We start from the raw sequence: 13,170 nt of genomic DNA, 5'->3' as shown, positions 1-13,170 counted from the left end.
CTGTTTGTTGGCAGGAGTGGCTATCTTACATGTGAAAGAAGAACATACTGCATACAAACTACAAGTTGTAGTGACCTATATCAGGCTAAATCTGAAACAGTAAACTATTCCAGAACAGAGGTTGTATTTATTCAGAATGTTTCTGTGTTTGATTTAGGGGTAAATGAGCTGTAAGAGATTTGCTTAGGGTAGCATGGATTTGATTATGATATTAATTGAAAAGTAAAATATTTACATTAGCCTTAAAAAATGAAAACATTTCTGCGGTGGGTTGGCACCCTGCCTGGGATTGGTTCCTGCCTTGTACCCTGTGTTGGCTGGGATTGGCTCCAGCAGACCCCCGTGACCCTATGTTCAGATTCAGCGGATTGGAAAATGGATGGATGGAATGAAAACATTTTGTGAGAAAAACTACCCTTTATTGCAGATTTATTTTAGTAACATAGTCAATCTATTTTGGGGGTGAACTGTGTGTTTTTAATGTATCCTCTGTGTTCTGCTTATCTGTCATATGAATAGATCTGAAAATAAACTAGTCTTGATTTATTAAAAATTTTCAATAAAGTTAGACATGATGCGCCATGACAGTACATTAGGAACTTGATATCCATTAGGAAAACAAAACTATTGCTTATTTACACAATTCATAAATTGATTTATGTAATAGAACCTGAATCATTTTATAGGCTGAAAAAAAGAGCATTGCTCATATATTGTGAAGAATAAACACAGACAAATAGCAAAAAAAAAGGTTGAAAAGGTAGTCAAAAGAGACTGATTCACTGGTCAAAATTGCAAAATTCATTCGACATCTTAAAGAATTTGCACGATGGAAATGTCTTTTATGGAATTTGCACGGTGGAAATGTCTTTTATGGAATGGCAGCAGGAAGGAAGTCTGGAACAAAAAGGAAGTGGAAGTGGCATCAACGGAAATGACATCATCACAGTGGGTCAGAAGTGACATCATTGTGATGAGCTGGGAGTGATGTCATCAAAGAAGGACCGGAAAGTAACGTCATCATGAGGAGCCAGAATTGATGTAATCAGAGAGGGACTGGAACTGACGTCATCATGAGAAGCCAGAAGTGCTGTCATCAAGTGAGAAAGAGAATGGTCATTCTTCAGTTGGTCTGTTGGAAGAGGGAAAAAACTGTTAGTGCCTTTCCAACCCCTCATCTCTTGGTATTTCACTCTTATTTGGATCCTTTGGCTGCCCCCTAGGCACTCGTGTGTGAGTATATATATATATATATATATATATATATATATAGATATATACACACACACACACACACAAGCCGTGCCCCGCAGCTGAGTTCACGTATTAGTAAAAAAGGACAGTGAGGAAGGCTCTGTCTGGATCCCCAGTCCTGACATCACACTTCCCCCTCCCCTTGGCCCGCTGCATGTCTCTCAGATTCGCACAAATGAATAGGTACCGCAAGCAAACTATGATACATAGCGCAAAGAGAGAAGTCACAATATCAACAGGAATATTCAGGCAAATTATAGAAAAAGACACAATCTAAATCTGTTAAGTAGTTCTCGCATGAAAAGCGGACAGACATACAGACAGACACACGTTGGATTTTATATATATATATGTATATACTGTATATAATAGAATATTTAAATATGTGGTAAATAATAAATAACTTGCATTAGTATCTTGGAAAAATGTATCACATGGTGCCTTACAAAGGGAAAGACCTCAAACTTCCACACTGCAAATGGCACAAGACTATTAGTACTCACCACTAAATTCAAGAGCAGCTTTAAAGCTTAATTCGTAAAGCTACTCATACAGTTGTCTGAGCACTGTCACACATCTGGTATGTTGCATACCTACGTACTATTAATAGTTTTTTAAGCAGCTTTCTAATATAAATGGATGACTGGTTTGTCTTCACCTGATTTAACGGTAACTATTCATTTACTAGAAAGAATTTATGATGCTTGCCTTTTTATAACATTATTAAGATATTTGCAGAGTCTTTGTTTATTTCAATGTCATTTATTTGGTTATTTGATTTACAAATACCATATTACACATTTGGTGGTTTGGTTTACATATTGCATATTTTGGTTTAAACATAACACATTAAACATTTTGGTTATTTGATTTACACTTTCTGATTACAGACCTGGTACTTTTAAATACAGCCTACACACTGTACAAATACCATATGGAAAACAAAACTTGAACATAATATGGCATTTTTAGCTATCTGATAGAAAACATTGTTGACCGATTTGTAACGTGCCTTTTTGAGAAAATTCTAGAAAGAGTAGTTTTTTGGCAATTAAAGGAACATTTAAATAAACATCCTATTTTTTAAAAGCTTCAGTCAGGTTTACAACGAATTATAGAACAGAAACTGTATTGCTTAAAGTACTAAATTACTTGCTGGTTATTGCGGACAGAAGTAATATATCTGTTCTTGTTTTGCTAGGACTGAGTGCAGGATTTGCCACCATACTGTATACCACAATATTCTAAAAAATCACCTTAGCCAATGGGTGGGCCTCTCTGGCTGCATCTTAAATTGGTTTCAGTCTCATTTAACAGGTAGAAAATGCTTTGTTAGATATAGTGATTGTATTTCAGATATCCATGATATTGTTTAAGGCGTACCACAAAGATCAATTCTGTGACCACTGTATTATTTAACCTGTATGCTCCCATCAGGTAAGATTATCTCAAAACACCATGGGCCTCATGTATAAACGGTGCATACACTCAAAAATGTTGCGTAAGAACGATTCCACATTCAAATCGCAATGTATAAAACCTAAACTTGGCGTAAAGCCACGCACATTTCCACGGTAGCTCATACCCTGTCGTATGCAAGTTCTCCGCTCGGTTTTGCAGACTGGCAGCACCCAGCGTCAAAGCAGTGTTACTGTTCCTGTGTGGATATCCTTTCTTTTTTAGATCCACATCCCTGACGCGGCTTTATAAATACACTGAAATTAACTGCATATTGTTTATTAGTTTAAGGCATCTGATTGTAATTAACCTGTAACAATATAATGGTCCACAGAATGGTCAAATTATTTGAAATACCATAATTGCTTTAGCGTTTTTACTCTCACTGCACCTTCTTCTTCTTCTTTCAGCTGCTCCCATTAGGTGTTACCACATCAGATCATCTTTTTCCATATTACTCTCACTGCACCACTCGGAGTATTTATATCACTGTATCTGAGTGTGAATCACAGCTGTACAGAAGCTGATCGGAAAAAGTATTATCGGTATATAGCATCAAGCACACGCTGCCTCAGCCATGCTGTCTATTGAACTGCTCTCATATGACAAACACTTCAGAACCTTTCCTGTATGGACCTTGCAGTTCAGAAACAGTTTCATCCCAAGAACTCTAAACACACTCAATCAGTCCATCAAGTGCTCCTTGTAGAACTGTTTGTACTTATAAGTACAATTACCTCACTGTAAACTTACAATACAGTTATAATATTGCACAACCTGAGCCACTTTATAAAGCGCGTATTTACATATGATGACAATGTAATTTTTAAGATGAAATGCAGAAAAATATGTTTATTATATTATACAGATAAAACTTTAATTTTACCTACACGGTGCTGCAGCGCTAGCTAGTTCACGGATTGTTCCTGCCTCGCGCTGTATTCTTGCTGGTGCTGATGCAACACTAGAAGGAAGAGATGGATAGAATAATTAAACACATACTACGAAGATATTTCGATGTTCCTTAAATGTTTTGAAGAATCAGCGTTCTAAGCTTACAGATGGCTTAATGTCTATTACAGAGCTGATTGTGTGGCGATTGGGTATTTGGAGAAAGAAAAGTAAGGACAGAAATTGGAGGTTAGTATATTTGAAAGAGACAGTACTGTTACAAAAAAAAGTATTTCGTCAAAGGTCGCGCATGGCGCAGCAAGCATCTTGTGTGAGACATAAACAATCACTGCGCCACCATGTTCCCATGTTTAATAACATGCTTTAACTCCTATCATCATGAAAATTATTTCACGTATACATCTCAGTATTTTAATTATTCAGAGAGCCGTAACATCACGAATGTAATGGATTCTGTGTCCTGTCGGAGGAAGAGAAAGCCCAGACGCACGTAGTGATTCACACACATAGAGCACATAGAAGATCAAATACAAAACAAAGCATTTAATGCGCTACTTTAGTTATGATGGGATTGAGAAACTAGTAAATTAGAAGATTTAAAGATGAAGTTTATGATGTTCTACTTTAATGACAAAATAAACTACGTGATTAAAGTGGAAATTTCGAGATTAAAGTTGACATTTCATGCTTTTTCCCCACTGTGTGCCTTTTTTTTTCTCTGTACCCTAATAAGCTTCCATATGACACTCAGACGGTGGGCTACGACTCGCCTTTTCACAGCGACTTTGATACGTGACAACTTCTTTTTTATTTCGGGCACTATGCGACTTTGTGAATGTGAGCTTTCGAGTTTCTCTGACACGCTATGTCACTCGATCCACTTCCTTTTGTTGTTTATACCACTGTTTAAATCAACAAATAGTAAGTTTTTCCTTGCCTCCACTTCGTATTCGCTGAATTTCTTCTGTTTTCCCTCTTGCTTTTGCCATTGCCTTTTCACAGAAGGCTAAGCTTAAGGGCTATTTATATTGATTTGCATATTCAAAGAGGCATAATTCTGGGAGGAGTTGGGGCGGGACAGAAGGTGCGTGCACGTGCGTTACTTTTCTTGCTGACCGGGATTTATGGAGCGGAAGAACATGGAAGCTGGCGTTCGCACAGATTTATGCATCTGGATTTTTTTGTGCGTAAGCACATTTACGCTTTTGTGCTTATGTCACGTTATAGTGCAAATTCTACGCACGGCGTTATGCATGAGGCCCCAGCTGAACTTCCACAGTTACTGAATGGATCAGTAGTAATTAAGTAATTAATAAAGTAAGCAGTTAATATGTGTCATTAGTAATAATGGAAACAACGAAGGCATTAGAAATATTTGATAAAGTACCACTTTAAAGGTAAAAAGTCCTAAGAAGTAGGGTAAAGTCAACTTTTACAGAGTTAAAAGTTAAAGTATTTACCTATTTAAATTGTTGAAGTATGGAGTGTCCCTTCGCGATCATTTTTAACTTTGGTTTCAGCGGGTTCTCACAGTGGGACGCCGGCAACAGGTTGGGCACACCTCCAGGTCAGGCATGCTGGAGAATGCTGCGTGTACCCCGTCATAAAGGACAGCGTCTTTTGAGCCACCTGCTGTTAGCAAAGAGAAAGGTGCGGAGTGTTTAGTTAAGTTAATGCATGCATTAGTTTGAGAAGGGGATCCCAGAATAAAGTCCCAAGAAAAAGTAACTTACTTTTATAATGTGTTTCAGCTCGTCCGAGGAGAATGCGTGAGGATGGGCTCAAGTTCGAGCTTGTGCTCATTTGCACGCATGAGAGACCACTAGCCCTGTTTAATACATGCCTTGCAAGGACTGAGAGGAGCACCTGGGCAGAAGGCACCAGCATCAGTCATGACTGATGTAAGGGAGCAGTGTGTCTCCTAGTTGTAGCATTGTTTTGGTGGAGGTATCTTATAATTTGGGTTTGTGGTGCACTTTTTGTTTTTCTTGTTTATACACTTTTTTTTGTAATTTTTTTCCTGTTGCATGTTGTTAAATATTTATGCATTGTGATTTGCAAACCTAATTATTTATTTTATTCATTCATTTATTAGTTTTCTGTTTATAGGCAGGTTCTTGTCATGAAATACCAACTCCAACTTTCATTTCTTGTGGCTTCTTTTTCATTCTCTTGTATATTCCATTCTTGTTAATATTATCCTGTAGCATTATTTTCTGTCTTCTGCATGGCTGTTTCCCATGCATGCTTAAATACATGCTCCAGCTAGCCCCTCTGTCTCATTTGAATTGTTCTAATTAATACTTATTCTTCTCCAACTCTTCTTAGTACCTCATTATTAATCACTCACAATTTCTTCTGCAAAACCTCATCTCTCATACTTCCAAATATTTAATATCTGCCTTTGTTAGTGTCAGAGTTTCTGCTCCATAAAGCAACACACTCCAAACTTTACCATTTACCTTTTCAGTTTTCTATTCAATCCTTTTCTTTTTTGTTATACACATCTTTGCCCTTTGCAATTCTCTTTAACTTCTTTCACACAATAACCATCTTCTGTGATTATGCTTTCCTGCAATCCACCATATCTGTTCTTTTCAATCTTCATAACTTTGGTTTTCTTTACACTAATTTTCATTCCAAAGTTTTCCTCTGTGGTATTGAGAGAGTCCCTCATACTTTGTAGCCTGTTTCTTGTACTTGCCATTATTGCTTGATCATCTGGGGATATAATAGTTTTCATCTGTCATTTCCTTCTCCTAGCCCAAATTTTAATACTTCACTAGAGCCTTTTCCTTTTCCAACCATTGCATTGAAGTCACCCATCAGAATCACTTATTCTTTTACTTTTTTCATTCATCTCCTAACTTGTTCATAAACAGCTTCCACTTCTATAACCTTGTGGACAGTTGTTGGCATATATGGTACTGTTACCACCATGTCTAAAGGATCTGTTTGTAGATGAACACTCTGGCACAGATATATCTCACCTTTGTGACACAGTGTTGTGAAATCTTGTGTAGTAACAAATTATTATTATTATTATTATTAAAACTTGACTCAGAAAAACATGTGTTTAACAGCTGAAATGTGAACTATACAGATTTCTGGAAAGCTTTATTGAGATGTTTACAGGTAGAATGAGAATAAAAAGGGAGGATTTTCTATTTGCATGGGAAAAGAATCTGGATACTTTTACAAATGAAAAATTGCATGTATTTTACCACAAACTGATATTAATCATTTTAAACATATGTATTCACCTAATTTGATGGTTTTTTTTCAACAATGAACTTCAGAAGCTATAACATAATAGCCGAACCCTAGGACAAATTGGAAGCCTACCAAAGATGAAGTAATAAAAATTGCTACTTTACAAAGAAATATATTTCAATCCTCGTGAATTGGCTGAAGAGAACACAACCCTATACTCTTCCCCCATGGACTTCTTTCAGCAGTATTTATTGTACTTATGAAAACAAGTCAGTTCCATTTTGTATATCATTTTACTTTCCCTTTTTATCCCAGCAGGAAAAGAGGCATTTTATAAATCCTTAACTGTACTTCAGTTTAAAAGACCTGAATTCCTCAAAGCAATTACCCACTGCTAGATATATTGCTAAACAATAATTCTTGCTAAACAAAGATCATTTGTGGTGAGAAGGGTATCGCTGTAGCCAGGAGCCGAATGTTGAGTAGCGAGGCAATGTCAAGTGTGAGTGTCGAGTAGGAGTGACTTTATTGTTATAGAATCCATACACAGTATTACAGCATACAGTGGCATGAAATGACATTCCCCAGAACCTCAGTGCAACATATATACAATCATATAGAACACATACTGTATAACACAAAGAAACAGGATAAGTGCAGATCAAGTAAGAAACTGTATTGTACTAAAGCTATACAACACTATACTATACTGAATGATTAATTAAATAAATAATGAATAGATTGTGGGTGGCATGGTGGTGCAGTGGGTAGCGCTGCTGCCTCGCAGTTGGGAGACCTGGGGACCTGGGTTCGCTTCCCGGGTCCTCCCTGCGTGGAGTTTGTATGTTCTCCCTGTGTCTGCGTGGGTTTCCTCCGGGCGCTCCGGTTTCCTCCCACAGTCCAAAGACATGCAGGTTAGGTGGATTGGCAATTCTAAATTGACCCTAGTGTTTGTGTGTGTCCTACGGTGGGTTGGCACCCTGCCCGGGATTGGTTCCTGCCTTGTGCCCTGTGTTGGCTGGGATTGGCTCCAGCAGACCCCCGTGACCCTGTGTTCGGATTCAGTGGGTTGGAAAATGGATGGATGGATGGATAGATTGAATAATTTGAGATAAATAATTATAGATTAATGATAACAACTGACAATAAGATACAATAGTAACAGATGTACAAGTATGGTATATCATTCAGATCAACTGCTAGAAGCATATCTGAGGGGAGGTGAACATCACAAAGTTCAGATTCCACACAGCCAAGGGGTAGAAGCTGTTGCAGAACCTGGCAGAAGTGGTTTGAATGTTATAACACCTTCTATCAAATGAAAGTAGGACAACATGATTGTGGGAAGGATAGGCTTTGCAAGTGCAACGCTTGATAAACATGTCTTCAATGGAGGGTAGACTGGTCCCAATGATCTTTTCTGCTGTGTGCACTATCCATTGCAGGACCTTGCGGTCAGAGACACTGCAGTACACAAAATAGAGAAAAGAGATTTATATAAATCTGCTTTTATAAGGTTTGCAATAACTTGCACCTCTCGATCCTATCTGCTAGACATAACTTTACTGTCCAATTGAACTGGAAATATCCAAGCTGACCTTTGTAAAATTAAGTTGGGGTTGGGAGGGGTTTTGGGTGGAATCAAAAATCTTGGTGTAGATCTTAGGGTGGCTGTTCTTGGTCTGGTTTTGGGAACATGGCTTAACTCTGTTTAAATTGTATATTTAAATTGCACATTTTCCCTATTATATATAGCATAAGCTGTGAAAACATGAGAGTATTCATGATAAACTTTTATTTTGAAAACTTAATCCCAACTCAGAAGTATGTCCCTTCCTACTCAGCATTGCCCCACCTACTTGATATTTGTCTCCTGGCTGCAGAGTTACATACTTGGTTGTGGTAGGTTGTCAGCAAACAATTTGCAATTCTCAAAGGCACTTTATGCTATAGTTCAGTGAGAATCTTAAGATGTGCCCAGCTGTCACCATTAGAACTGAATAATTCACAGATCTGTGCTATTTGACTGTTAGGTAAAGAAGAATTTTTTTGCTTCAAATTGTGCAAAGATTCATAAATAACAATGCTATATAATTAAAGATAAATAACACATTGTACAATTCAAGACATTTCAAATTCAGTTGAACAGATCATAAGAAGACAGGGAGTCCTATTGAAAGTGGGCAATTTACTTAAAGTCAGTTTGACTCATCTTGAATTGCACTTCAGATATCTCAAGATGATTATAAGATGCTAGGATATACAATTGAGATATCTGTAAATGCACAGGAAGCTATCTCAAGGTATCTTGAATTGAATCTGATGTGCCTTAAAATGAATTTGAGATATCTCAAAATGAGCAGTATGTCATTTTAAAGAAATCTTAAATATATTTTCAAATTGTAATTCTTTTTTAGTTATTTTAAATACATTTCCAGGTTTTCAAACAAATAAAAGTGTACAGGCTAATCTTATTCTCTTATTTTATTGAGTAAATTGAAGATGATGAGAAAATTTGGTTTACACCTAACCTACAACAAAATATAATGTATTTATTAAACCTCCTAGCCAACGGGAGGTAAAATGAATTTTAGCCTTTGTCCATTAGAAGATCACATGTCATCTAAGTAACTTTACTGAGGAATGTTCAACTTGATTTCAAAGCAACACATTGCTTTCATGGCTGCATTCACTACTACGGTAAAATGTGGCATACAAAACATATTGTAAACTTGTGGTTCGTAGCATTGCTAGTTTTTGTTCAAACTCTATTCCTATAATCACAAAAGAACTGCAGATGTTACAATCATTTTTCTTAACACAGGAAAGGAGTAAGAAAAACTACTTGTCCTTTAATCACATACATTTTTATACCTCATATATGAAAGGAACATTATAAACTAACTGTGATCACAATTGCTATTAGCTCTTCTTTGTTTTACAGTATGGATTACTCTGCCTATGTTTTCTGTACATAGCTGTGTACAAATTTTACAGCAAGTAGAGCTGTGAGCAGACTAAAAAAAAACAAATATTTTGTTGTATTCATGCATTTAAATTAAAGGTTTTTTAATCTGTGCACTCTATTTTTTAATAGACTCATGCCTTTTTATAAGACATATACTAATTATATTCCATGAGTGCAAAGTACTGGATGTATAGAAATAATATTAGTGTATCATAAGTAATATTTATTCAAACCTCTAATTGTTATGGCTGATTTTTTAATGTTTAAAGTTATGATTACATTTTGGTGCAATTTTCCTAAGGTGGATTCCTATGACAGAGTTAAAAAGTAAAAACAGAAATTCTTTGATCCACATTGAGTCTATATTTCATGATATGTGGCAATGCATGCAGGAAAGTATATTCCGAAAACCATAATGTTGTCAAACCAGCTTAATCACCTATTCCCACAACATTGGTTTCCATCACAGAGTTGTAGAAGATATGAAGGATTGTCCTATACACATTAAAGAAACACTGTATTCTAAGAAAAAGAGCCTGCTTTGTCCCTTCTCATATATTTCCTTTTTGTTGTGAGACCAGTCCATCCTGTCAATATTGTGGACCCCCAAGTTACTTGCAGGAGTTACAGGAGTACTTGGGGGTCCACACCACATTACATCTACTCCCTGAATTGTGAACAAACATAGAGGCTGTTGGTGTGGCGAAAGTCTATAACTAAATTCTTTCTGACACTTCTTTCCACCTGACTCCGATACTCTTTCTTATCCCCCTTATCGATACACCCCAAAAGCGCAGAATCATTTGAGAATTTCTGCAAATGACATGACCTAGTATTACAGTCATAGTCTGTAGTGAACAGAGTAAAAATAAAAGAAGAAAGGATGGCTCCCTGTGCTGTTTCAGTGTTGCTCACATCCGTATCAGAAGCACAATCCTTGACTCTCACAAACTGGCTTGTCCGACAGATAGTCCATTATCCAGAACACCATCCACCTGCATATTTCTGAGCTTACCTCTTAACAGGGATGGCCAGATGGTACAGAAGGCACTGGATAAATCAAAAAACCTCACAGAGCTGCCAGTTTTGTCCAGTTGAAAATAATAAGCCTTGTGGAGCAGACAGTTAATTGCATCCTCCACTCCATTCTTTGTCCGATCAGCAAATACTGTAGCAGTGGGTCCAGAGGTCATCATGATGCGAGATGTACAGTAAATGCCACTGGTCTGTAGTCATTAGGTAAGGAGGCACAAGCCTTCTTTGGAACAGACACTATGAAGTATATTTTTCAAAGCAGCTGCAATTTTGGCAGCCTTAGTGACAGACTGAACAGATGACAGAGAATACCACAAAGTTGGTCACCACAGGCCTTATAAACTCAAATACTGACTTCATCTGGTCCTGCGGATTATCCCATGTGTAGTCGTCTCCACACTTGGTCTTCAGTTATGGTCAGGATATACTGATGGTCAGAGGTGAACTCAACATAGGCCATTTTCGCTGAAGTAGTAGGAGTTTGTTGATTTAGTAGGTATAGTGGGGGCACAGGTTATTGGAAGGAGTCGCAAGTGGGAGATAATGACCTTTACAAAATTGGTTCATGATGTTATTTTTGTCCATATCCCCTTCTAGCATCTAAGCTCTGGATTGCTTGAGTCCACTAATTAAGCTCAGTCCATTCCAGACATTTTTCATGTTATTCTGAAACAGTTTGTTTTCTATTTTAGCTTTGTAAGCTTTTTTCCTTCCCTCAGCTTTTTTTTCAGCACTTGCTGTGCGCCCTTCAGAGCCTCTTTGTCAAAGGATTTGAATACTGTCTTTCTTTCATTCAGGAGACTTTTTAGCTCCTTAGTAATCAAGGACTTGTTGTTATTAAAAAAGTCACTATTAAAATTTGCAACATTTCATTTATGTTGAACAGACTAAATGCTGCCTTGCACTAGTGGCATGGGAGGCAGTATGTGTATTCTCTGCAGACTGAATTATCTCGTTACGCTGGAAATTTCTTGTGACATACAGAATGCTTGGAAGGGTTGTGGGTTCAAATTGTTTTATTTTAGAATTGCACATTTCCTTTCTACTAAAGCAATAGTCATTACCAAATACTCAGAACTGAGCTTTTACTTCTTCAAAGCACTGTGCTACTCATCGCTTCAAAACAATGACATGTCATTACTGAATGATTTTAGCAGCTTAGGGGCATTTTTCATACACCACACAGGCCATTTCTAAAATACTTTAACAGGAGCCGGATATTGAGAAACATCCAAAAATATTCTGCTCAAATTCCAAAGTTTAAATGCAGCTATTAATCTATAGGAATGGCAATTTAGTAAGGATTTAGGGCATTCATTCAGGAAAGAAGAAAGTTAAATATTAGTAAAATAATTATAAAATTACAAGCCACATTAAATATACATTTTTTGATTTCAATCATAGTCAGCGGAATATTGGACAGCACCAAAGATCGACTAGGGAGACTTTATCCAAAAGAAAGGTGATTTCGTTGTCATAGCTGTTAAATGGACTGTTGTTCGTACTGGGTAACAGGGTGGTCCCTTAATCAGCCATTATGGAAGAACGATGCCGATGGATGCACATTCTGGCCAGGATAGGTCCTATTCCCTTTCCAAGTCAAGGAGAAAATATAATAGATTAATTGGGGAACTTTCCTGCCAGGAACAATCATTTCCCCAGTACAATAAATCTCAGTGCTCCTTTAGTGTGTATCCACTTTGAACACCTGCAGGGATGCATGGGACTTGTAGTTTGGGAAGAGAGCCCTGTTGGATTCTTCAGTCCCTCCAGAGGGTGCAACCAAGAGAAGATTTCTGTATTGTATGGAGGTTCAACCTGACCTGGAAGTGCTTCCTGGGAGTAATGTTCTGCCACCAGGAGTACTCTCGAGTCTGACATAAAGGAAGCCACCCTAACCCCCAGGTGAGTAGGAGTCAAGAGGAGGAGGACAAACCCTGCTTGAGAGGAGTGGGGAAGGATAAAAGAAAAGAAATAGGTATTATGACTGTAATTATGTTAATTGTGGAAGAAGAGCCTATGAAAAGTTAAAATAGAAAAGTTTAGTAAAAATACTTTATTTGAACTCTGGATTGTTGTCTGTGTGGTCGAGTCTGAGGTTTGGTGGTCCAAGGTGGCCACTAGTAGTCACACTATACAAGTATACAAGTTTCACAATCAGCAAGCACACACAAAAATGAGAAAGATAATAAATGTACTAGTTGGAAAGTATTTTTTAGTAGTAACAGCAAGGTAGATTTCAGAAAACAGTACAATATTGCACAATGATAAAACTATGAAAAGCTTACATGAGCTTGCCGTTCCCCTTCTTTTCTCCTAGCTGCCAGTTT

The sequence above is a fragment of the Erpetoichthys calabaricus genome, chromosome 1 (assembly GCF_900747795.2).
Source record: "Erpetoichthys calabaricus chromosome 1, fErpCal1.3, whole genome shotgun sequence".
NCBI classification, from domain to species: domain Eukaryota; kingdom Metazoa; phylum Chordata; class Cladistia; order Polypteriformes; family Polypteridae; genus Erpetoichthys; species Erpetoichthys calabaricus.
The sequence above is the reverse complement of the archived record's forward strand: the minus strand, read 5'-3'. Positions refer to the sequence as shown.